The 27,701-nt window shown below is 44.4% G+C and overlaps 1 protein-coding gene and 1 long non-coding RNA gene across 14 annotated transcripts in view; one reads left to right on the top strand and one right to left on the bottom strand.

Annotated features, from left to right (window-relative positions):
• Nucleotides 1-27,701, top strand: part of LOC127446823 (plakophilin-4-like) — a 266,393-nt gene that overhangs the window by 192,749 nt on the left and 45,943 nt on the right. The window lies entirely within an intron of this gene.
• On the bottom strand, nucleotides 23,565-26,477 carry LOC127446860 (uncharacterized). Its single transcript, XR_007898256.1, has 2 exons — nucleotides 25,962-26,477; nucleotides 23,565-23,983 (listed from the first exon to the last, which is right to left on the bottom strand). It is a non-coding gene; the product is annotated as an uncharacterized LOC127446860 (long non-coding RNA).

Raw genomic sequence — 27,701 nt, 5'->3', positions numbered from 1 at the left:
TGTCGTTGCTGTGTCCAGTGCACGCTTTACGCATCTATTTGGATCACACACAGAGCTTTAGAATCTCTGAGCAGCTCTTTGTCTGCTCTGGTGTACAGCGGAAAGGAAGCGCTGTCTCCAAGCAGAGGATCGCCCACTGGCTCATTGATGCCATAACTATGGCATATCTTGTCCAGGACATGCCGCCCTCGGTAGGGCTACGAGCCCATTCTACCAGAGGTGTAGCGGCTTCCTGGGCCCTGGCCAGAGGTGCCTCTCTAACAGACATTTGCAGAGCAGCGGGCTGGGCAACACCCAACACCTTTGCAAGGTTCTACAACCTCCGGGTGGAACCGGTTTCGTTCCAGGTAGTGGCACGCAACACAAGCGGATAAGCCCAGGATAGCTGGCTGGATGTATCGCTTGTACATAGTGCCTTCCACCTCCCTTGGAGCTGAAGACGTGCACCATTAATTCCCAGTAGTGTTCACAAACTTTGTTCCCTGGTTGACTTCCTCCGAGCCCGGTGGCAGTCGAGAGACTCGCTGCCGGTCCAGTACACATGCTAACTAAGAGTCCTGTTCTGGGGTAGGTGCTCCGCATGTGGCGGTTGCCTGTAAGACTAACCCCATGCGATATATATCTTCCGCTAATTCGTTTCCCTTTTGGCAACTGCGTCTTCCTAGGGCAGAGCCCCTCTGCCCCAGTCTCCATGTTTGTAGTAACTCCTCCCCCGTTGGGTAGGATCTACCTTGAAGACACTCCACATGGTCGGAAAGACCATGTGATGTATTCTTCCATTTAAATACCCCCCCCCCCCCCCTTTGGGCGAGGTGTGGTCTCCGCGGTGTCTTCCCCTTGGGAGGGACACCCCCCGACTAGACCTGGCGGCCCAGTTGGATAATCCCCCTTCTTTTTTAGGGAGTGGAAAAAGAGAAGGGGGAAAGAGGCCACGACTGGGTTAAGCCTGTCTCTATCTTATGGGTAGTCGACTTGTCCCTAAAGGGCCGTTCGACACTCATGACTATGTTGGGGGAGGTTACGTGTCGACCTGGTGTGCTGGCTATGAGGCACACAGTAGTCTGCCCACCACACACTGCCAGTTCACGTAACACAGTTCAGCCAATTGTGGCGTTTCGTATAGGGACCCCTAGTGTCACTACATCGACACAACGTTGAGTGAGTGACGGATAGGAAACATCATGGTTACTTGTGTAACCTCCGTTCCCTGATGGAGGGAACGAGACGTTGTGTCCCTCCTGCCACAACGCTGAACTACCCTCTGAAATGGCTGGACCTTATATCGGCTCCTCAGCATAAAACCTGAATGAGTGGTTGCATACCAGCTTCTTTTATACCCGTATGTCCGGGGGAGTGGCATGCAAATACCACTCGCCAATTTTCATTGGCCTTTTATCAAAGACCAGAGGTGTCTCTACACTTCATCGACACAACATCTCGTTCCCTCCATCAGGGAACGGAGGTTACACAAGTAACCATGACGTTAACACTTAAATGAACTCCTCGTGTGCAGCTCTGAGATTTCAGCTCGAGAGTTGGGACGGGATTATCCCAGCACTAATGGGAAGCTTGATATATCTAACCCATCAAAAACAGGAAGAACTCAGAGGTCTGTCAAAATAAAAGTCCCGCTAACATAAAGGTCTGTTCAAATGGATGCGTGAAATTGAAGACAGAAAAATATAGCTACTGTATAAAAATGTAATATTCCAAAAGTAGCAATAATACTCATAATAACAATTATATAATATTAAATGGTTTTATTATTATTATTATTTGTATTATCTGTAAGCAAGATCACAAATGCAAGCAGCCTTGTGCCACAGGTAATCAGATTTTTTTCATGAATGTTTTCATTAATACTGTTAAGCTCTGTTGTGCAGCATTTTATTTTACCAAAAATAAAATAGCAATTTTTTTGTAAAAAAAATAAATAAATAAATATATATATATATATATATATATATATATATATATATATATATATATATATATAAAATGTTTATTTGATTAAACTGTATGTATCAATTTAATTAAACACCATTTGATCATAACATTTAATTAAAACATCTAACTTGGAATCCAGAAAAATTTAAATGGAAAACGCATAATTTGTATCTGTAAGAATTTATGCAGTTCTTTTAATCAAGTCATTTTCTGTGTAATTTCATAAACAATCTGAGGCTTTTTATTTGTTGATTATAGTATCGATTTAGTATCGATACCGAGGTACCAGGGCTGGTATTGTACCGAAGCCAAAATTTTGGTATTGGTGCAACCCTAGTATCAATATGTATTCAAGTATAAGTTAAAAAAAATAAATAAATAAATTAGAATTTACCATAAAACTTAATAGATCACAGATTTCACTGCATGTTTACAGTATAATACATTCATATTTTTAAAGCTAGTAAAGTTATCCAGCCAGGAGCAATAAATAGTCTCAATTTCTTGTTATTGTTGTTTGATTAATATTAATATGGGCAGGTCTGTCAGGCTTGTACGTTTACTTTACACATAACTGATTGTGTTTTAATTAAAAACCTCATGCCAAGACAGGCATTTTACAGTCTACTGTCACACTGGCATGTATCCGCATTACCGTTAGGGCTCTCACCGCACGCGCACATGCACACACACACACACACACACGTACACATTAGTACGCACAGAGAAAGAAGGCGTCTGTCAGTCAGACAGTTTGCGTGGGTGAATTTCCGAAACGTAGGATGGCAAGGGGATAGGTCCTTTATATTCATGAGGAAAGCAATACTTGATTGGTCGAAGAAAATATAACCCAACCCTAACCCTACCCATAAACCTAACACTATCAAATCAGGTATCATAGGGCAGTGGTAGCTCAGCGGTTAAGGCTCTGGGTTACTGATCAGAAGGTCGGGGGTTCAAGCCCCAGCACCGCCAAGATGCCACTGTTGGGCCCTTGAGCAACGCACTTAACCCTATCTGCTCCAGGGGCGCCGTATCATGGCTGACCCTGCACTCTGACCCCAGCCTAGCTGGGATATGTGAAAAAGAAGAATTTCACTGTATATGTGCAAATGTATAATGTGTGATAAATAAAGAAAAATTTTAATTTAATTTAAATCATTTTCCTCATACATATGAATGAGTCTTCCCCTTCCATCATGCGTTCCGGAAATCCATGCGTGGGGGAGCTGAAATAAGGAAATAAAACGTGAACGTTAAGATTATCATATTTTGAATGGTTTATATCCCTTTCCCTTTTGATCTGTTAACAAGATCAACCCCTGATTGTCTTGCGATCGACCGGCTGATCGCGATCGATATAATGAGCACACATGCACTAGGACATAAGCGTGTGAGCATTTGAACATTTGACAGCATGCAGGGACCAAAATGAGTCGGTGTTTGGTACTGCTGGTACTCCAGAAACACTGGTATTGTAACATCTTTTTTTATCTTAGTATCGACTTGGTATCAAGGTACCGGTACTTTTGACATCACTACCCTTCACTAACACTATCCTGAGCTGTAACATCAGAGGCAGCAGACAGGGGAAAAAAATAGGTTAATTTCATGTTTTTAAAGAGCCATTCAAAAAGACTTTTAAAACACTATATTATACTAATCAGACTTAGGCCTAATCCACACTATTCCATTTTCGTTTCAAAATTCTTAACATCATTGTCTTACAAAGTGTGCTGTAATGGAGAGCATTTTTTAAATGCTCTGTTTTCGGTGGATGAAAACGCTTTTCTAGTGTGGAAGAAAAGCGTAAATGTAGCAAAATCAATGCATTTTCAAACGAAAATGTATTTTGTGTGGATGTGTCCTTAGTCCTGTATATTAGGCTGGTTTTGGGTTTACAGCGTATGTCTAAGGCTTAAGGTGTCTAAGGCCACACTAATTTCACTATATTTACGGCTCTCATCCGCACTAGAACGGCATTTTTCTCCACCAAAAATAAAGACTTTCAAAAACACTCTCCATAACCACATACTTTGGAAAACAATGACTTTCAGAAACTAAAAATGTTATTTCCGAAAAATTAAAGGATTAGTGTGGATGTGGCCTTAATATTTCTAACATGTTCTTCTGTTCAAAAACAGCTAGATAAAGCGCAGCAGAATAGAATGTAGGGATCTCTAGTCGTGTTTTTAAAAGTCTGCATGTGTATGACTGTATTGGCAGTACTTTAAAGGGAATGAATTTAGAGAACTTTTCCAAGAGGTTTTTACCATGCAAACTGTCTCACAACAAAAGCACAGCACACTAATTAAAGCACCGCCACTAGTTGGTTGTTGGATGACTAGTTGACCATCCTGACCCAACCCTACCTAAATCTCTGCTGCTTGAGTAGTCTTTTCATTCTGAGAGTACAAATTGAAGTCTGGAGATGAAATTGGTTTTGTTATGGCTTTTAGAAGGTTTGTTATTCCTGAATCTGTCCAGAATGAAGGGCAGCCCAGATGCTCGTGTGTATTCATGTCCCGTCCCGTCTGTGTTTGCGGTTTCTGTAGAGCTCTGCGTGTTGAGCACATCTGCACCTCAAGATGCTCTTCATACTGATGCTGAAAAGTCAGTCTGGTTTTGGCCCCAAAAATGCTATCAGCTGCATCCAATTTAGTGTTTGCATGGATTTACTGAGTGTCTGTGCCAGCAGACCTCCGCCTAGCATAACGGCTGCCAGAAACGCACTGCACAGAGATCAGGAACAGTACATGAAGCTGTAGTCCGTGGTTGGGGATGTTTTATTGGCCACTAGCTGTGGTTTGCTCTGACAGAGTGCATATGAGAGCATGATAGATTCTAATGGGTTTGATCTGTGCTTTACTAATAGTCACTCTCTGCATACTACAGTCTGCAGCAGTTCATTACCCATACACTTATGCTGCTGTGTGTGATGTGGTTACTCTGCAGATGCAGATCTGTGTCCCCCTTTTATATTTTGATCCGTAGCATTTCAAAATGTAGGATTTATTCATTGTATTTTTAAAGATTAATTTTTTTTATTTTTATTTTTTGGAAATATTGTTGCAAATGCTTTTCTTATCTAGTGATAGACCAATATATGTCAGCCAGACCCAATGGTCCAATATTTGGTGGGGCTGGGGGATATATTGAATATGCATGATATATTCACAATGATTTTGCTGGTGATGATAGACAATTAGGCTACATTGTGAAAATTGCAATGATTATAATTCACTGTTTTTTGTTTTGTTTTTTTTGGCCAGTAAATTTCCTAAAGAGAGTTTTACTTTTGACTAGTTTCACAATCTTCTTTGACTCCCAAGTATGGCTGGGCGATATGGCCACAAAAGTTATATCTCTATATTTTTCAGTCTATGGATGATATTTGATAAACACAGCAGCAGTTCCTTCAAGTCCTGTAAGTTGCGAGGTGGAGCAGCCGTGGATCGGACTTGATGGTCCAGTACATCCCACAGATGTTCAGTTGGATTGAGATCTGGGGAATTTGGAGGCCAGGGCAACACCTTGAACTCTTCATCATGTTCCTCAAACTATTCCCAAACAATGTGTGCAGTGTGGCAGGGTGCATTATCCTGCTGAAAGAGGCCATTGTCAGCAGAGCATACATTGCCATGAAGGGGTGTCTTTGGTCTGCAGCGATGTTTAGGTAGATGGCACATGTCAAATTGACATCCACATAAATGGCAGGACCCAGGGTTTCCCAGCAGAACATTGCCCAGAGCATCACACCGCCTCTACCTGCTTGTCGTCTTCCCACAGTGCATCCTGGTGCCATCACTTCCCAAGGTAAACGGCACACACGTACATGGCCGCCCACGTGATGTAAAAGAAAATGGGACTCATCGGACCAGGTCGACCTTCTTCCCCAGTTCCAAGGTCCAGTTCCGATGCTCGCATGCCCATTGTTGGCACTTTCTATGGTGGACAGGGGTCAGCTATGCAGCCCCATATGCAGCAGGGTTTGATGCACTGTGTGTTGTGACACATTCCTCCCATAACCATCATTACAATTTTCTGTGACTTGTGCCACAGTAGACCTTCTGTCAGTTCGGACCAGACGGGATAGCCTTTGTTGCCCTCGTGCATCGATGAGCCTTGGGAGTCCAACACCCTGTCGCTGGTTTGTGGTTTGTCCCTCCTCGGACCACTTTCGGTATTTACACACCACTGCCATTTCAGAGATGCTCTGATCCAGTCGTCTGGCCATAACAATTTGGCCCTTGTCAAAGTCGCTCAGGTCTTTACACTTGCCCATTTCTCCTGCATTCAACATGTTGACTATGAGAACTGATTGTTTGCTTACCATCTAATCTACCCAGACCTTGACATGTGGCATTGTTAGGAGATGAACAACGTTATTCACTTCACCTGTGAGTGGTCAAAAAGTTTTGTTGAAAAAGTTATTTCTGTCATATTTACTTCACCTTCAATAAAAAATAAATAAAATATTCAATGACGGCCAATGCCTACGGTGTCGCTGGGCAAGCCGCCTCCACCCTGCACGCCATGGCTCTCCTGCAAGTCCACCAAGCCAAGGCGCTAAAGGAACTGCACGAGGGTAGTTCTGCCCCGATGGAGGAGCTGCGCTCGGTGACCGACCTCGCCCTCCGGGCGATGAAGGTCACGGCGCGGTCTCTCGGGCGGGCGATGTCCACCTTGGTGGTCCAGTAGCACCACCTTTGGCTCAACCTGGTCGAGATGGGAGAGGCCGACAAGGCACGGTTCCTTGGCGCCCCCATTTCCCAGGTTGGCCTGTTCGGCGACACCGTTGAGGACTTTGCCCAGCAGTTCTTGGCGGTGAAGCAGCAGATGGAAGCTATCCAGCACATCCTGCCCCGGCGCAGCTCAAGATCCCACGCCCCGTCTGCTCATCGCCAAGGACGTGTGCACACAGGGACCTGGTGCTCTTGCACCTCAGCCGACTAGGGCTTTGGGTCAACTGGAGAAAGAGCAAGCTCCTCCTGGTTCAGAGCATCTCTTTTCTCGGCTTGGAGTTGGACTCAGTCTCGATGACGGCGCGTCTCACGAACGAGCGCGCACAGTCGGTGCTGACCTGTTTGAAGGTCAGACAGAAGACAGCGGTCCCACTGAAACTGTTTCAGAGGCTCCTGGGGCATATGGCATCCTCAGCGGTGGCCACTCTGCTCGGGTTGATGCATATGAGACCGCTTCAGCACTGGCTCCAGACTCGAGTCCCGAGATGGGCATGGCGCCACGGGACACATCGCGTTGCCATCACGCCGGTCTGTCACCGCCTCTTCAGCCCTTGGACTGACTTCACATTTCTACGGGCAGGCGTTCCACTAGAGCAGGTCTCCAGGCACGTCATGGTTACGACAGATGCCTCCAAAATGGGCTGGGGCACTGTATGCAATGGCTCCTGTACGGGCCCGCGGCTACGTTGGCACATCAACTGCCTCGAGTTGTTGGCAATTCTGCTCACCCTGTGGAAGTTTCGGCATTGATCCAGGGCAAGCATGTGTTAGTTCGGACAGACAACACGGCAACGGTGGCATACATCAACCGTCAAGGCGGTTTACGCTCCCGTTGTATGTCACAACTCTCCCGCCGTCTCCTCCTCTGGAGTCAGCAGCACCTCAAGTCGCTGAGAGCCACTCACATCCCAGGTGACCTCAACACTGCAGCGGACACACTGTCATGACAGGTTACCCTCAGGGGAGAGTGGAGACTCCACCCTCAGGTGGTCCAGCTGATTTGGAGTCGATTCGGGCAGGCACAGATAGACCTGTTCGCTTCCCAAGAATCCCCCCCCAGTGAATTCCCCTGAGGAAGGACCTTCTTTCTCAAGGACGGGGCACCATCTGGCACCCACGACCAGACCTCTGGAATCTCCATGTCTGGCCCCTGGATGGGATGCGGAAGACTTGAGTGGCCTACCACCCGTGGTGGTAGACACGATCACTCAGGCGAGGCGCCTGTATGCCTTGAAGTGGCATCTGTTCGCTAAGTGGTGTTCTTCCCGACGCAAAGACCCCCAGAGATGCACAGTCAGATCAATGCTTTCCTTCCTGCAGGAGAGGTTGGAAGGGTGGCTGTCCTCCTCCACCTTGAAGGTGTATGTAGCCACTATAGCGGCACACCACAACACAGTGGATGGTAAGTCCTTAGGGAAGCACAACCTGATCATCAGGTTCCTGAGAGGCACCAGGAGGTTGAATCCCTTCAGACCGTGCCTCATTCCCTCATGGGACCTCTCTGTAGTTCTTCAGGGTCTACAGAGAGCCCCCTTTGAGCCCCTGCAGTCAGCTGAGCTTAAGGCACTCTCTTTAAAGACTGCCCTCCTGACTGCGCTCACTTCCATGAAGAGGGTAGGAGACCGTAGTGGCAGGCACAAGCAGGTAAGTCCGGGACAGCTGGCCAGGTGTATCGCTTGCGCATAGCGCCTTTCACCTCCCCTGAGCTGAAGACGTGCGCTGTTGACTCCCAGTAGTGTTCAAAAGTGTGTTCCCTGGATGACTTCCTCCGAGCCCTGTGGCAGACGAGTTTGCGGAGAAACTCACTGCCGGCTCAGTACATGTGCTAACTAAGCCCTGCTCCGCATGTGTTGGTTCCCCATAGGTAACCCCATGCAACGTATATCTTCCACTAATTCGTTTCCCTGTTGGTAAACTGCATCTTCCTTGGGCAGAGGACCCTCTGCCCCAGTCACCATGTTTGTAGAAACTCCTCCCCCATAGGGGTGTGGTCTCCATGGTGTCTTCCCCTTGGGAGTGACACCCCCCCCCCCCGACATAGACCTGGTGGCCCCAGTCGGTTAACTTTTTTTGGGGAGAGAAAAAAAAAAGAGAGGATAAGAGGCCACGACTGGGCTAGCCTGTCTCTATCTTTTGGGCAGTCGACTTGTCCCCGAAGGGCCATTCGACACTCATAACAGCGTTGGGGGGAGGTTACGTGTTGGCCTGGTGTGCTGGCTACGAGGCACATAGTGGTCTGTCAGTAACACACCGCCAGTTCACGTAACACAGTTTAGCCAGTTGTGGCGTTTCGTATAGGGACCCCTAGTGTTATTACATCAACACAACGTCGAGTGTGTGACAGATAGGGAACGTCCTAGTTACTTGCGTAACCTCCATTCCCTCCTGCCACAAAGCTGGACTACCCGCTGAAATGGCCGGGACCTTGTCTCGGCTCCTCAGCACAAAACCTGAATGAGTGGTAGCCCAAAACACCTCTGGTCTTTGAAAAAAGCATACCACTCCCCCGAACACACAGGTATAAAAGGAGCTAGTATGCAAATACCACTCGCCAATTTTCATTGGCCTTTTTTCAAAGACCAGAGGTGTTTCGGGCTCCCAAGAGTGATGCCTAGTGTCACTACATTGACACAACGTCTCGTTCCCTCCATCAGGGAACGGAGGTTACGTAACCATGATGTTTAGCATTGTAAGCAAAAGTGTATTTCTTTGCAAAAAATGCAATTAAAAATAAGCTGTCTCAAAAACTAATAGAGGAGATTATTTCATTACACAAGAAAGGTCATGGCTAAAAGCACATTTCCAAGGCACTTCAATTTCCAATAGACAAAGTTGGCAGCACCATTCATACATTTTTTTAATATGGTACAACATCAACCTTCTTGGGGTGTGGAAAAAAGCAAAACTTCACCAAGGGAAATGTTGACTTGAATATTCAAGAAGTAATTAGGAAAGACCTGTGGAGTCCTGGAAGAAGGTTTTATAGACGTATGACCCTAAACTGAAAATGAGTTTTAGACCCATGGGTCAGCAGTACGTCTGGAGTAAGATGACAAGGTGATGACAAGAACGACACCATCCTCACAGTCAAGCATGGAGGTGGGTCAGTCCTGTTATGAGGGTGTTTTGCGGCTCAGGAACTGGCTATCCTGACTATGTGACTGACACCATGGATTCTGTCAGGTATCAGGCCATTTTGGCATGAAAAAATGTGATGCCTTCAGTGTGTAAATTGAAGCTCAGTGATCACTGGACTTTCCAGCAAGACAATAACACCAAGGATACATCCAAGTTGTCCAAAATCTGGTTCAGGGATAGGTTGTTGAATGTCCTTAAATGGCCCTTTCAGTCCATCATTAAAATCCCATTGCAAACCTTTGTTGGGATTTCAAGGAAGCAGTGGAAGCACAGAAACCAAAGAATGTCAATGAGCTGGAAGCTTTTGCTCATGAGAAATGTGTAAAAATTCTAATAGAGAGGTGCCTGAGAACACTTACCTGAAACATTTATTTGCTGGTATTAAGGATAAAGGATGCTCCACAAATGATTGACTTTGGGGGTTGAATATTTTTGACTTGACATTTGTGGAGTGAATTAGTTATTCTTTATTTTAAAATTTGGGTAAACTGAACTCTTTGTTCTCAAAATCACTCAAATGTGTATTAAAAATGTACTTTGACTGTTTACTGTGGTTTTAGTTGATGTGTTTTAATTCACATCACCAGAATGTATTGCTGGTCAGGGGGCTGAATAATTTCGATTGCAACTATATATATATATATATATATATATATATATATATATATATATATATATATATATATATATATATATATATATACACTGGCGGCCAAACTTTTGGAATAATGTACAGATTTTGCTGTTTGGAAGGAAATTGGTACTTTAATTCACCAAAGTGGCATTCAACTGATCACAAAGTATAGTCAAGACATTACTAATGTAAAAAACAGCACCATCACTATTTGAAAAAAAGTCATTTTTGATAAAATCTAGACAGACCCCATTTCCAGCAGCCATCACTCAGTCCTTGAGTAATCATGCTAAATTGCTAATTTGGTACTAGAAAATCACTTGCCATTAAATCAAACACTGCTGTATGTGCCATTATATCAAACCATTATAATAACTTGCCATTATATCAAACACTTGATGGACTCAGGATGGCGCCGAGTATGGCTGCTGCGTTGCGAGCTCTGACACAACATAGCAATGTTTTGTTTGTTTTGTTCACAATTCTTATGTTTTTTGTCTTGGATGTTGTCTGCCTTATTGTCTACGACAGACAAACACTTTTGGACATTGGTTCAGTGATGTCACACCGTAAACCGGACTTCACATTCCTCAATGCCGACCCGCTGTTTACAAACACGCAAGCAGAGCCCTTTGTCTGGGCAGCACAGTCGCGAAAATGCAGGAGGAAAAGGGGAAACAGAGCCGGTGTTCTTGTCAGAGTAAGACGCCGCGCAAATCGACCCCCGCTACCCACTATTCTACTGGCAAATGTTCAGTCTCTGGATAACAAGCTCTGCAAGCTGAAAGCGCGGATCTCTTTCCAACGAGAGACGAGGGACTGCTGCATTATCTGCCTAACAGAAACTTGGATGTCTGCGGAGATTCCAGACTCAGCCATTGAACCCATGGGGTTCTCCGTGTACCGAGCGGACAGAGCGAAAGACCTCTCAGGTAAAACTAGAGGAGGTGGTGTATGTTTTATGATCAAGAAATCCTGGTGTGATCAGAGGAACGTACATTCCATCAAGTCTTTCTGTTCTCCTGATCTGGAATTTCTCATGCTTCTGTGTCGACCATTCTGGCTACCGAGGGAATTCACAGCGGTCATTATCACTGCTGTGTACATCCCCCCACAAGCCGACACAGACCGGGCACTCAAGGAACTGTATGGGAGTATAAGTGAGCAGGAAACCGCGCACCCTGAGGCCACGTTCATTGTGACCGGGGACTTTAATAAAGCCAGTTTAAAATCAGTCGCACCAAAATATCACCAGCACATTAGTTTCAACACACGAGGGGACCGGGTTTTGGACCATTGCTACTCTCCGTTCCGGGATGGCTACAAATCCCTCCCCCGCCCACCATTTGGCAAATCGGACCACTCTTCCATTCTGCTTCTGCCCACTTACAGGCAGAAATTGAAACAGGAAGCACCCACCCTCAGAACGATCCAGTGCTGGTCGGACCAATCAGACTCTACGCTACAGGACTGTTTTGATTACACGGACTGAGAGATGTTCCGGTCTGCCTCTGATGACGACATCGAGCTTTACGCTAATAGCGTAATGTGTTTCATCAGAACGTGCATAGAGGAAGTGATTCCGACCAGAACTGTATGAATCTATCCGAATCAGAAGCCATGGATCAATAGCGATGTTCGCGAGGCACTTAATGTGCGGACCTCCGCTTTTAATTCCGGGAATGCGGAGGAGCATAAACAAGCCAGTTATGCCTTCCGAAAAACTATCAAAACAGCAAAACGCCAGTACAGGAGCAAGATTGAAGGACAGTTTAACACCACCAACTCTAGAAGCATGTGGCAGGGAATTAACATCATCACGGACTTTAAAGGGAATAAAAACTCCGCCATGAACACCGCTGCCTCTCTACCGGATGAGCTAAATACTTTTTATGCTCGTTTCGAGGGAAATAACACCGCCCTCGCAGAGAGAGCTCTCACGGCCAAAGCTACAGAGGTTAGTTCACTCTCTGTCTCTGTAGCGGATGTAACCCGATCCTTCCGACGGGTGAATATCCGCAAAGCCGCGGGCCCAGACGGCATTCCGGGCCGCGTCATCAGAGCGTGCGCGAACCAGCTGGCTGGTGTTTTTACGGACATTTTTAACCTTTCCCTCTCTTTGTCTGTAGTCCCCACATGCTTTAAAACATCCACCATTGTGCCTGTACCAAAACAATCAAAAATAACTTGTTTAAATGACTGGCGTCCTGTTGCTCTGACCCCCATCATTAGCAAATGTTTTGAGAGACTAATCAGAGATTACATCTGCTCTGTATTGCCACTCAATCTTGACCCGCTGCAGTTTGCTTACCGCAACAACCGCTCCACTGATGATGCCATTGCATCTACAATACACACTGCTCTCTCCCACCTGGAAAAAAAGAACACTTATGTGAGAATGCTGTTTGTAGACTACAGCTCAGCATTCAACACCATAGTGTCCTCCAAGCTAGATGAGAAACTCCGGGCTCTGGGCTTAAACAGCTCGCTGTGCAGCTGGATCCTGGACTTCCTGTCAAGCAGACGGCAGGTGGTTAGAATAGGCAGCAACATCTCCTCATCACTAACCCTCAACACTGGAGCCCCGCAGGGCTGTGTTCTCAGCCCACTACTGTATTCCTTGTACACACATGACTGTGTGGCAACACATAGCTCCAATGCCATCATTAAGTTTGATGATGACACGACGGTGGTAGGTCTGATCACAGACAATGATGAAACAGCCTACAGAGAGGAGGTGCACACTCTGACACACTGGTGTCAGGAGCACAACCTCTCCCTCAACGTCAGTAAGACAAAGGAGCTTGTGGTGGACTTCAGAAGAAAAGACAGAGAACACAGTCCCATCACCATCAATGGAGCACCAGTGGAGAGAGTCAGCAGCTTCAAGTTCCTGGGTGTCCACATCACTGAGGAACTCACATGGTCCGTCCACACTGAAGTCATTGTGAAGAAGGCTCATCAGCGCCTCTTCTTCCTGAGACGGCTGAGGAAGTTTGGAATGAACCGCCACATCCTCACACGGTTCTACACCTGCACTGTGGAGAGCATCCTGACTGGCTGTATCTCCGCCTGGTACGGCAATAGCACCGCCCACAACCGCAAAGCACTGCAAAGGGTGGTGCGAACTGCCAGACACATCATCGGAGGTGAGCTTCCCTCCCTCCAGGAAATATATACAAGGCGGTGTGTGAAATAAGCTCGGAGGATCATCAGAGACTCCAGCCACCCGAGCCATGGGCTGTTCTCACTGCTACCATCAGGCAGGCGGTATCGCAGCATCAGGACCCGCACCAGCCGACTCCATGATAGCTTCTTCCCCCAAGCAATCAGACTTTTGAACTCTTGATCTCCCACGATCAAAATACTACACTTTATCAGCACTACACTTTATTACCCTTACTCTTATATCTCACACCGGACTGTCATAAATTATATTATTATTATTATATTATGTTCTCTCTTAACAACTGACTATCAACCGACAGCCTGAATGTCAATACAGTATAATAGTGTACACTATATATATATATATATATATATATATATATATATATATATATATATATATATATATATATATATATATGCTTTTTTATATATATTTTTATTTGTAATTTTTATTGAATAATGTGTATCTATATAGTAAAAAAATAAAACTGTACTGTACAGTGTATGTTATTATTTGTATATTGTTGAGTGTAATTATGTGTATATCAGATGTTTAAATTGTGCTGTGTTAATTTGATGTTATTGTAAATTGGTATATGTCTCATCACTGTCACGACTGCTATGTTGATCGGAACTGCACCCAAGAATTTCACACACCATTGCACTTGTGTATATGGCTGTGTGACAATAAAGTGATTTGATTGATTTGAAAGCTATTTGGTTTGTTAAATGAAGCTTAACATTGTCTTTGTGTTTGTTTTTGAGTTGCCACAGTATGCAATAGACTGGCATGTCTTAAGGTCAATATTAGGTCAAAAATGGCAAGAAAGAAACAACTTTCTCTAAAAACTCGTCAGTCAATCATTGTTTTGTGGAATGAAGGCTATACAATGCTTGAAATTGCCAAAAAACTGAAGATTTCATACAAAGGTGTACACTACAGTCTAGAGTTGGGGTACTCGAGTTTGGACACGGACTGGAGTCTGAGTCACGTGTCCAATTTTAATGGACTTGTCACGGACTCGAGCCTTTGGGACTCTGGATTTTTTTCAGAGTCCAACCGAGTCCATGATATTTGTGACACTCATCAGTCCATGACACTCATCAGTCAACCAATACTCTTGAATGTTACTACAGAGACTACTGTATAACATCAACTACAGAGGTGGCTGGCACGATGGAAACGATAAAGACGGGTATGTATCCAATGTAATAGAAACTAAACAAGGCAGTTTCAAATGACACAGGACATGACAACTGGTAAAATTGTGTGTGGCATTTGTGCAGCCAAGACAGTGCTCGCATTGCGGTTTCATTGTGGTTAAAAACTTAAAATCAAGAACTTCACTGAGCCAACCACATCATGTCTCTCACAGTTTACTAAAAACAACATATAGCAATAAAAATACATAAAAATAGTATTAATATTGGATATTAAGTCTTTTTAGGCATAATGTATCTACACATGTAGGCTTCTGTAGTTTCTTGTGGTCCACGCAGTGCAGTTTATTATTTATCAATAATAAACAGGTGCTGTTTATCTGTTTAGAGTTGCTGTCTTCTTTAGCAATAATGCTTTTTCCCCCAACTATTTAAAAAGTTACACAGTTAATTCATCAAGCTATTATGGACCAGTTTAAGCTGACAAGCTTAACTTGACGAGTTGCGTAAAATACATTCTTTTACAGCATTTGTCCACCATTCACAACATTCAACCATGCACAATAAAATATTAGGATATTTTGGGCAGTGAAATTTTTTGTTTATTATTTAATTATAGACTATAAAATAAATATATTATTCGATGACAGAGTTTGTGTTTTAAGCTAAACTTCATGTTACATTTTTTACGAATTTAGTTGGTTATGGTGTTTTTATTTAAAATTTTTATTTTATTTTTATTGTAAACCACCGGGTAACTTATGCACATCTTTTTTTAGCCTATATTTCTGACACTTCTGAAGGACAATTCTTTTAAATTTATGACTCAAAATTATTATAATTTTTTTTTATCTTCTGCAGCAGCTGCTGCGAGATGCACACGGACACATCAGGGATTTAGGTACACAAGCAACATGCCGAACTGCCCTGCATTGTGCGGTTTCCCGCAAATTAACTAGAAAATCATGTCCATGACGATATGGCCCTAATATTATCAGTGGGCTTTTCCAGTGTTTTTGGATGTAGCATTTGCAGTCAAATCATGAGACGTAACTTCTCAGCCAGTGCTAATTACTACTCTGTTGACTAATTGGTACAGTATATATTTTCCCAAATCAGTCAGCAGATTCAGAAAGAAATCTCAGTATAGACTATTATTTATTTAGATAGGGATAATTTTAAATAAAATGAAATTAAATTGAATTGACAAATTGAAAATGAAGTAGAAATAAAAAACTACATTAAAATTCAAAATAATAATAACTCTGGTTGTAATGACTAACGCAGCTTTCACTTTCTTTAGTCAATGTTTAAGTGGAGGGGAAAAAGCAACAAATAATTGAAATGTCAACAGAACACAATAAGAAGTGTGTTGAAGGACAGTTTTGTCTTCATACACCTAAAGCATATGCTTTCATTCTGAAACCACTTTGAGGTCTGTTCAGCAGGATACTAATCATAAAATGTATATATGAAATGCAACAGAGGTGTTTTTGTTACATTTATATTGACAAACTGTTTTTCTTAGTTGTGAAGTTTTAAAATAAGCTTAAAATATTTATGTTGTGTTTACAGTTACAATTTTAATTCAGATTCATGAATAGATTCATTCGGAGCCCCTTTAAAGACTCAGACTTGACTCGGACTCGACTAAGGTGGACTCGAACCCAACACTATTACAGTCTTCAAAGACAAAGGACAACTGGCTCTAACAAGGACAGAAAGAGATGTGGAAGGCCCAGATGTACAACTAAACAAGAGGATAAGTGTCTCTAGTTTGAGAAATAGACTCCTCACATCTCCTCAGCTGATAGCTTCATTGAATACTACCCGCTCAACACCAGTTCCCTATCTGTCACTCACTCGACGTTGTGTCGATGTATTTCTTTAAAAGAGCGGCACACACGGAACATCTTTTTAAAGACGCGTCTTTCTAAAGATGCTTTTCCGATTGTGTGTTATTCCTGGTTGCGCTCGTTATCTCTCGCCTTCTGACGGTCACGATCACTGTCTTTCGTGTCTGGGCACAGCTCACGCGGAGACAGCGTTCATGGATGGTCATGTTCTCATTGCAAGGACATGTCCATGGCAACGTTGCGGTCACGGCTCACCTTCGTAAGAAAGCAAGCCACCCCAGAGGCTCCCCGCCTTGGTCCTCTTACCCATGGGTATGAGGCCAGCGCGGCTAGCACTGGGGACGATTTGGGGACCCCATTGGGACCGCCTCTGCCGGGTATCCCCCCGCGGACCTCCCATTCCCCAGCACACTCGTCTGCCCCGATCGGGCTTCCGGATGAGTCCACCGGCTCGTCTCACGGCGAGTTCAACCTCTTATTCAGAGCCCGCGAAAGTGATAAGCTCTCGAGCACAGCATCGGAGAGCGGGCTCGTCCAGTCGGAAGCCTCAGCTGGGCTCCTCCCTTCGGGGACGATTGCCCAGTCACAGGCTGAAGCAGAGATGACGACATGCTTTCCCGGGCAGCCGCGAGCGTCGGCTAGAGTGGAACCCTCTGCTCTTCCCTGAACCCTCGCGGCTCGGTGATTGGTTCCTGGGCTCATGGCGCCGCTCAAAGCCACGCCCTGCCCCCGTTCCTTTCTTCCCGGAAGTGCATGAAGAGCTGACAAGGTCGCGGGAGGCACTTTTTACTGCCCGGTCCCGATCTTTTCAGCTTCCCCGCCCTCACTACCCTCGATGGTGTTATTCGGCAATCCCCCGGTGGATAAAGGTGCTCGCGGTGCACCTATGCCCGCAGAGCGCCGCCACCTGACGCGGGTGCCCAAAGCCCCCATCCAAGGCCTGTAGGTTTACGTCATCTCTGACGGCCAAGGCCTACGGTGCCGCTGGACAAGCCGCCTCCGTCCTGCACGCCATGGCTCTCCTGCAAGCCCGCCAAGGTGCTAAAGGAACTGCACGAGGGTAGTTCCACCCTGGGATTGATGCAGGAACTGCACTCGGTGACCGACCTTGCTCTCCGAGTGACGGAGGTCATGGCGCGGTCTCTTGGGCGGACAATGTCCACATTAGTGGTCCAGGAGCGCCACCTTTGGCTCAACCTGGTCGAGATGGGTGAGGCTAACAGGAGACGATTCCTTGCTGCCCCCATCTCCCAGGCTGGCCTATTTGGTGACACCGTCAAGGACTTTGCCCAGCAGTTCTCGACGGTGGAGCAGTAGACGGATGCTAGCTGGCATATCCTGCCCCGGCGTGGCTCAAGATCCCGCACCCCATCTATTCATCGCCAAGGGTGTCCCCCTGCGGTGACTGCACCGGCTCCGCCACAGTCCGCCCCTTCGGCCCGGCCCCGGCATGGAGCCCACCGCAGGAAGCAGACGCCACCCGTCTCGCGGCCACCCAGAACCCGTGAAAGGCTTCAAAGCGCCCTTGAGACGGGTGACCCAGGGACAATGAAACCCGCTGCTCTGGAGCTGATAAGCAGATCTCTCCATCTTTTTGTTACCTTTTGCATTTAATTGCGCTGCATGCCCAAGTGGCTGCAGTACTCAAGAGCTCAGCAAGAGCGGTTTCCTTGTTCCCTGGGTCACGTATCCGGTGTGCACAGCCGTCATCATGACCACCGTCCACCGCTGTAGAACCTGTCCCTCCAGCCGAGATGAAGAAGGGGTTTTCGTACCGAAAAAAGACGGTGGGTTGCGGCCAATCTTGGACCTGCAAGTACTGAACTAGGCTTTACACAGACTCCCGTTCAAGATGCTGACACAAAAACGCATTCTGGCGAGCGTCCAGCATCAAGACCTGAAGGATGCATACTTCCACGTCTCGATCCTTCCTCGACACAGACCCTTCCTGCAGTTTGCGTCCGAGAGTTAGGCGTATGAGTACAAAGTCCTCCCTTTCGGTCTGTCCCTGTCCCGCAGAGGCTGCCCTTGCCCCGTTAAGGGAGGTGGGCATTCGCATTCTCAACTATCTCGATGACTGGCTAATCCTAGCTCATTCTCGAGACATGTTGTGCGCACACAGGGACCTGGTGCTCTCATACCTCAGCCGACTAGGGCTTCGGGTCAACTGGAAAAAGAGCAAGCTCCTCCCGGTTCAGAGCATCTCTTTTCTCTTTGACGGCGCGCCTTACGAATGAGCACACCCAGTCAGTGCTGGCCTGTTTGAAGGCGTTCAAACAGAAATCAGCGGTTCCACTGAAACTTTTTCAGAGGCTCCTGGGGCATATGGCATCCTCGGCGGTGGCCACCCCACTCGGGTTGATGCATATGAGGCCGCTTCAGCACTGGCTCCAGACTCGAGTCCCGAGATGGGCATGGCGCCACGGGACACATCGCGTGGTCATCACGCCTGTCTGTCACTGTCTTTTCAGCCCTTGGATGGACCTCTCGTTTCTACAGGCAGGCGTTCCTTTAGACTGGTCTCCAGGCACGTCGTGGTCACGACAGATGCCTCCAAAATGGGCTGGGCATCTGGACGGGTTCGCGACTGCATTGGCACATCAACTGCCTCAAGTTGTTGGCAGTTCTGCTTGCCCTGCGGAGGTTTCGGCTGTTGATCCAGGGCAAGCACGTGTTAGTTCAGACAGACAACACGACAATGGTAGCATATGTCAACTGCTAAGGGGGTCTGCACTCTCATTGTATGTCACAACTCGCTCGCCGTCTCCTCCTCTGGAGTCAGCAGCACTTCAAGTCGCTGCAAGCCACTCACATCCCGGGCAACCTCAACACTACAGCAGACACACTGTCACGACAGGTTACCCTCAGGGGAGAGTGGAGACTCCACCCTCAGGTGCTCCAGCTGACTTGGAGTCGATTCGACAGGCACAGGTGCACCTCTTCGCCTCCCAAGCATCCTCCCCACTGCCCGCTCTGGTACGCCCTGACCGAGGCCCCCCTCGGCATAAACGCGCTGGCACACAGCTGGCCCCCTGGCATGCGCAAATATGCATTTTCCCCCAGTAAGCCTACTTGCACAGACTCTGTGCAAGGTCAGGGAGGATGAGGAGCAGGTCGTCCTGGTAGCACCCTACTGGCCCGCCCAGGCGTGGTTTTCAGACCTCACGCTCCTCGCGACCTGCGGTGGTAGACATGATCACTCAGGCTAGGGCCCCCTCTGCGAGGTGCCTGTTTGCCTTTAAGTGGCGTCTGTTCACTAAGTGGTGTTCTTCCTGTCGAGAAGAGCCCCAGAGATGCGCAGTCGGATCAGTGCTTTCCTTCCTGCAGGAGTTTTCGGAGAGACTTGCTGCCAGCCCAGTACACGTGCTAACTAAGAGTCCTATTCTGGGGTAGGTGCTCTGCATGTGGCGGTTCCCTGTAAGGCTAACCCCATGCGATTATATATCTTCCGCTAGTTCGTTTCCCTGTTGGCAAACTGCATCTTCCTTGGGCAGAGCCCCTCTGCCCCAGTCTCCATGTTTGTAGTAACTCCTCCCCCATTGGGCAGGATCTACCTTGAAGACTCTCCACATGGTCAGAAAGACCATGTGACATATTTTTCCACTTAAATATCCCCCCCTCTCTTTGGGCGAGGTGTGGTCTCCGCGGTGTCTTCCCCTTGGGAGGGACACCCCCCGACTAGATCTGGCAGCCCAGTTGGATAATCCCCCTTCTTTTTTAGGGAGTGGAAAAAAGAAGGGGAAAAGAGGCCACGACTGGGTTAAGACTGTCTCTATCTTTTGGGTAGTCGACTTGTCCCCAAAAAGGGCCGTTTGACACTCATAACTATGTTGGGGGGTGGTTACGTGTCGACCTGGTGTGCTGGCTATGAGGCACACAGTAGTCTGCCCACCACACACCGCCAGTTCACGTAACACAGTTCAGCCAATTGTGCCGTTTCGTATAGGGACCCCTAGTGTCACTACATCGACACAACGTCGAGTGAGTGACAGATAGGGAACATCATGGTTACTTATGTAACCTCCGTTCCCTGATGGAGGGAACAAGACGTTGTGTCCCTCCTGCCACAACGTTGAACTACCCGCTGAAATGGCCGGACCTTATATCGGCTTCTCAGCATAAAACCTGAATGAGTGGTTGCATACCAGCTCCTTTTATACCCGTATGTCCGGTGGAGTGGCATGCAAATACCACTCGCCAATTTTCATTGGCCTTTTATCAAAGACCAGAGGTGTCTCGGGGTCCCAAGAGTGACCCCTAGTGTCACTACATCGACACAATGTCTCGTTCCCTCCATCAGGGAACGGAGGTTACACAAGTAACCATGACGTTTCATGTACAACAGTAAAGAGAAGACTCAGGGGTGCAGGCCTTATTGGAAGAATTGCAAAGAAAAAGCCACTTTTGAAACAGAAAAACAAAAAGAAATGGACAGCAGATAATTGGAAAAGAGTGTTATGGATCTTAAACCCATTGAGCTTTTGTGGGATCAGCTAGAATGTAAGATGCGTGAGAAGTGCCCAACAAGACAGCCACATCTATGGCAAGTGCTACAGGAAACGTGGGGTAAAATGTCACCTGAGTATCTGGACAAACTGACAGATAGACTGCCAAGGATCTGCAAATCTGTCATTGGTGCACATGGAGGATATAGATGAGAACTCTTTGAAACAGTTTAAGCTTGTTTTTTCAAATTGTAATAGTCATTTTTCATGTTATTAATGTCCTGACTATACATTGTGATCTATATATATATATATATATATATATATATATATATATATATATATATATGTATATGTATATATCTATGTGTATGTATGTGTGTGTGTGTGTGTGTGTGTGTGTGTGTGTGTGTGTATATATATATATATATATATATATATATATATATATATATATATATATATATATATATATATATATATACAGTAGTGCTCAGAACCTGAGCACCCTGGCAGAAATTGTGAAATTTTGGCATTGATTTTGAAAATATGACTGATCATGCAAAAAAAAACTGTCTTTTATTTAAGGATAGTGATCATATGAAGCCATTTATTACCACATAGTTGTTTGGCTCCTTTTAAATTTGGGTGGTAACAGAAATCACCCAAATGGCCCTGATCAAAAGTTTACATACCCTTGAATGTTTGGCCTTGCTACAGACACACAAGGTGACACACACAGGTTTAAATGGCAATTAAAGGTTAATTTCCCACACCTGTGGCTTTTTAAATTGCAATTAGTGTCTGTGTATCAATAGTCAATGAGTTTGTTAGCTCTCACGTGGATGCACTGAGCAGGCTAGATACTGAGCCATGGGGAGCAGAAAAGAACTGTCAAAAGACCTGCGTAACAAGGTAATGGAACTTTATAAAGATGGAAAAGGATATAAAAAGATATCCAAAGCCTTAAAAATGCCAATCAGTACTGTTTAGTCACTTATTAAGAAGTGGAAAATTCGGGGATCTCTTGATACCAAGCTAAGGTCAGGTAGACCAAGAAAGATTTCAGCCACAACTGCCAGAAGAATTGTTCGTTATACAAAATAAAACCCACAGGTAACCTCAGCAGAAATACAGGCTGCTCTGGAAAAAGACGGTGTGGTTGTTTCAAGCACAATACGACGATACTTGAACAAAAATGAGCTGCATGGTCGAGTTGCCAGAAAGAAGCCTTTACTGCGCCAATGCCACAAAAAAGCCCGGTTACAATATGCCCGACAACACCTAGACATGCCTCACAGCTTCTGGCACACTGTAATTTGGAGTGACGAGACCAAAATAGAGCTTTATGGTCACAACCATAAGCGCTATGTTTTGAGAGGGGTCAACAAGGCCTATAGTGAAAAGAATACCATCCCCACTGTGAAGCATGGTGGTGGCTCACTGATGTTTTAAGGCACGGGGAATCTTGAGAAAATTGATGGCAAGACGAATGCAGCATGTTATCAGAAAATACTGGCAGACAATTTGCATTCTTCAGCACAAAAGCTGCAGACGGGATGCTCTTGGACTTTCCAGCATGACAGTGACCCTAAGCACAAGGCCAAGTTGACCCTCCAGTGGTTACGGCAGAAAAAGGTGAAAGTTTTGTAGTGGCGATCACAGTCTCCTGACCTTAATATCATCGAGTCACTCTGGGGAGATCTCAAATATGCGGTTCGTGCAAGACAACCAAAGACTTTGCATGACCTGGAGGCATTTTGCCAAGACGAATGGGCAGCTATACCACCTGCAAGAATTTGGGGCCTCATAGACAACTATTACAAAAGACTGCATGCTGTCATTGATGCTAAAGAGGGCAATACACAGTATTAAGAACTAAGGGTATACATATATATATATATATATATATATATATATATATATATATATATATATATATATATAATATTAGTCCATTTTGTATTCTATATATACTTTTTTCTTTTCAATATTTATCTATTTTTATTCAATTTTAATTATTTTTTAAAAGTCTTGTTGCTGTTTTTGTATTGTTGTGTTATGGAAGCTCCTGTCACCAAGACAAATTCCTTGTATGTGTAAGCATACTTGGCAATAAAGCTCATTCTGATTCTGATCTATATATATATATATATATATATATATATATATATATATATATATATATAAGGTTGGGGAGTAATGGAATACATGTAACGGGATTACGTATTTAAAATACAAAATATGAGTAACTTTATTCCACTACAGTTACAATTTAAATAGTTGTTAATCAGAATAGTTACATTCAAAATGTATTTTGATTACTGAAGAGATTATTTTTCATTTTATTGTCATTTGTTTCATTTAATATTTAGACTATTCAGTTGTAATAGTCAAGTCATTTTTATTTGTATAGCACCTTTCACAACACACATCTTTTCAAATCAGCTTGACAGAAAATCATGCGTTAACAGAAAATGAAACTTTAATATCTATAATGTCTTAGATTCACATAGATGCAATTGTTCTTGTTAGTTGGCTGATGAAGGGTTTTGTTGGCAATTAATTGATAGTCTATATATTCCATTTCAAGAGTGTAGTCCATCATTAGTCCGAGGTGATGAAGGCAGAGATCAGTTAGGTGCATCGCAGTTCAACCGGCCAGTAATTTAGGTGAGGTCTATCCTAAGTCCAAGGTTCAGGCAATGGTATATAAAATATCCCATGTCTTATGGTTGGAGTTGGCATCAATTCATCCTCTGAAGTCCATTGTAATAGACTGAAGTGATGTTTGGCTTGCACCGGCTGCTATTAGTCATCATCACTCAGAGACACGTAGCAGTGGAGTCCAACACGAAGCAGGAATGGAGCTGGATCCAGCCAGTTCTGGTGACCTCAGGATAGGAGTCCCGAGGTTGAGACAGGGAAACAAATAGAATAATATTAGCATAGATGCCATTCAATTTATTGCAGAGTTATAGATCATGATAGATGTTTCTGGTTCTGGCAGACCTAACTAAAGCAGCCTAATTGTGAGTTGAAGGATAAATTAGGTGTATGCCTGGCTAAATAGATGAGTCTTTAGTCTAGACTTAAACTGAGTGAGTGTGTCTGCATATCGAACAGTGTTAGGGAGACTATTCCATAGTTTAGGAGCCAAATATGAAAAGGATCTACCTCCTTTTGTGGATTTTGATATTCTAGGAACTATTAACAGGCCAGAATTTTGCGATCGTAATGAACGTGATGGAATATAGCGTGGTAGAAGGTCACTTAAGTACTGCGGACCTAGACCATTCAAAGCTTTGTTCGTAGTTAACAGAATTTTCTAATTAATACGTAATTTAACAGGTAGCCAATGTAACGACGAAAAATGGGGCTAATATGATCATAATATGGTTCTGGTCAGCACTCTGGCTGCTGCATTTTGAACCAATTGAAGTTTATTTATTGATCTTGCTGGACATCCTCCCAGTAATGCATTACAATAATCTAGTCTTGAGGTCATGAACGCATGAATTAGTTTTTTTTGGCATCAGCAACAGAGAGCATGTGTCATAATTTAGCAATATTTCTTAGATGGAAGAATGCTGTTCAACAAACATTGGTAATTTGATTTTTTGAAAGGACAGATTGGTATCAAATATATACCAATCTTCGCTGTTGAAGACGATGTAACAGTACATTCATCGAGAGTCAAATTATATTTTAGCGGCTTGTTTTTAGAGGTTTTTGGTCCAATAATTAGTACCTCTGTTTTGTCAGAATTGAATAGAAGGAAATTTCTGGCCATCCAATCTTTTATTTCATTGATACACTCTGCTAATTTAGAGAATTGTGAAATTTCATCAGGTTTTGAAGAAATATAAGGTTGGGTATCGTTGGCATAACAGTGGAAACTTATGCCACGATTCCTGATAATATCTCCCAGGGGAAGCACATACAAGGAGAAAAGCAGAGGCCCTAAAACTGAACCCTGTGGCACTCCATACTTTTGTTTGGTTTGACAATTCCTCATTTATATAGACAAAGTGGTAGCGGTCTGCTAAATAGGACCTAAACCATGCTAATGCAACTCCACATATGCCAACATAATTCTCTAGCCTATTCAAAGAATGTTGTGATCAATCGTGTCGAATGCAGCACTAAGATCTAAAAGCACTAGAAGTGAAATGCAGCCACGATCAGATGATAAGAGCAAGTCATCTGTAACTCTGATAAGTGCAGTCTCTGTAATGTGATGGGGCCTAAATCCTGACTGAAATTGTTCATATATACTATTTCTCTGTAGAAAAGAACATAGTTGGGAGGATACTACCTTTTCTAGTATTTTCGACATAAACGGGAGATTTGAAATCGGTCTATAATTAGCTAGTTCTCCAGGATCAAGTTGTGGCTTCTTAATAAGCAGTTTGATAACTGCCATTTTAAAGTTTCTTGGGACATGTCCTAAGGATAGCGAGGAGTTAATAATATTAAGAAGAGGCTCTGAGATTACAGGGAATACTTTTAAGAGCTTGGTTGGTATTGGATCTAACATACATGTTGTGGCTTTTGATGTTTCAATAAGTTTTGTTTGCTCTTCGTGGGAAAATTATGAGACATTGTTTTCTGAGGTACTGTGACAGATGATTGCATAATTCCAATTTTATTTCTGATTATTTCAATTTTATCAGCAAAGAAATTCATGAAGTCATTACTCTTGTGCTGCAATGGAATATCTGGTTCAGTCGATGCTTTATTCCTAACCAATTTAGCCACAGTACTGAATAAACACTTAGGATTGTTGTGGTTATTTTCTATGAGATTGTTAAAATATGCTGACCTGGCAGCTTTTAGTGCCTGTCTGTAGCTACAGAAATACCTCTAATTTTGTATTCTTCCACGGTGTGGGTTTGAGATCGATGTGAGTCCCTCACGAAATTGTTTGCTGTTATGGTTGTTCTTGATAAGCGGTGCTTTGAGATCGATGCAATAATCCGTGTAACAGAGGAGAAAAACGCACGCAGTTTAATCGCGATAAAAATAGAAAGCAGATGCACGCGGAAAATGCAAGCAGTTGAATCGCGATAAGAGAATAATGTAGGGGAAAACACGATGCACGCTGAAAAATGGCAGATGTTAAGGATTAAAAGATGAAAAAAGATAGATAAGCGATGCTAAAAAAGCTAGCAATCTACAAACACAGACTCGAGCTAGGCGCCAGCAGCAACAGGTAAAATACACACAGATGAAACAGTAGAAAAGCGGAAAAACCCCAAACACGCGGTAAAATGATGAACGTATGAGAATAAGAATAAGCAATGCTAAGCAGGCTTGCAGGCTACAAACAGTCGTGCCAACAGTAACAGGAAGTCCAGTGAATCAGAATCAGAATGAGCTTTATTGCAAAGTATGCTTACACATACAAGGAATTTGTCTTGGTATATACATATACATTATGCAATCTGAGGTGCACTTGAACAGCAGTGAAACAATTTCTTATGATGTGTTTCATTCATTTTCAAACTGTTGTGAGTGAAACATCTTCATTGAGGAACTTTCCCTTGATAGTTTAATAGAGGAGCTATACAATGTTTCTACAGCTTCACAAAAAACAGTTAGAAACGCTTCTTAGTAATTTTTCCACATTATTAATGTCCTTACAATACATTATGATCAGTTGAATGCAAATAAAAGTACCAATTTCTTTCCATAAGTGCAAAATCTGTACATTATTCCAAACTTTTGGCCGCCAGTGTGGAGATATATATATATATATATATATATATATATATATATATATATATATATATATATGTGTGTGTGTGTGTGTGTGTGTGTGTGTGTGTATATATATATATATATATATATATATATATATATATATATATTAGGACTGTCAATCAGTAATTTTTTTTAATAGAATTAATTACATGGTATGCCGGTTAATTAATCGAATTAATCACAGTCATCGCCTATATAAATATTTGCTAAGAAAGCCCCTCAAATAGAAATAATTCAAGCCCAACTCGGATGCGTCTGTGGTGACCACGATGCGTCTGGACACTTGCTGTGGGGGGACTCCTGCCCGCAGAAATGCAAGGTCTGTCCAAAGGCTGAACAAGTGGCAGCAGAGTGGCGTGATAGCCATGCGATGTATGCCGCGGCGCCATGCCCATCTCGGGACTCGAGTCTGAAGCCAGTGTTGAAGCGGTCTCATATGCATCAACCCGAACGGCGTGACCGCCGCCGAGGATGCCATATGCCCCAGGAGCCTCTGAAAGTGTTTCAGTGGAACCGCTGTCTTCCGCCTGAATGACTTCAGGCAGTTCAGCACCGACTGCGCACGCGCGCTCGCTTGTGAGGCGCGCTATCATTGAGACTGAGTCTAACTCAATGCCGAGAAAAGAGATGCTCTGAACCGGGTAGAGCTTGCTCTTTTCCCAGTTGACCCGAAGCCCTAGACCGTCGAAAGCAAACCGTAGGAAGGGTCTGTGACAAGGTAAAACCGAGACGTGAAAGTTCGCATCCTTCAGGTCTACCGCCGCAAACCTTTTGCGGGCAGAGATGCAACGCAACCGCCTTATCCACCTGAGGGATCTCCGCGTACCCGTGGGCCGCC

The sequence above is a fragment of the Myxocyprinus asiaticus genome, chromosome 10 (genome assembly GCF_019703515.2).
Source record: "Myxocyprinus asiaticus isolate MX2 ecotype Aquarium Trade chromosome 10, UBuf_Myxa_2, whole genome shotgun sequence".
Taxonomy (NCBI): domain Eukaryota; kingdom Metazoa; phylum Chordata; class Actinopteri; order Cypriniformes; family Catostomidae; genus Myxocyprinus; species Myxocyprinus asiaticus.
The sequence above is the reverse complement of the archived record's forward strand: the minus strand, read 5'-3'. Positions and strand labels throughout refer to the sequence as shown.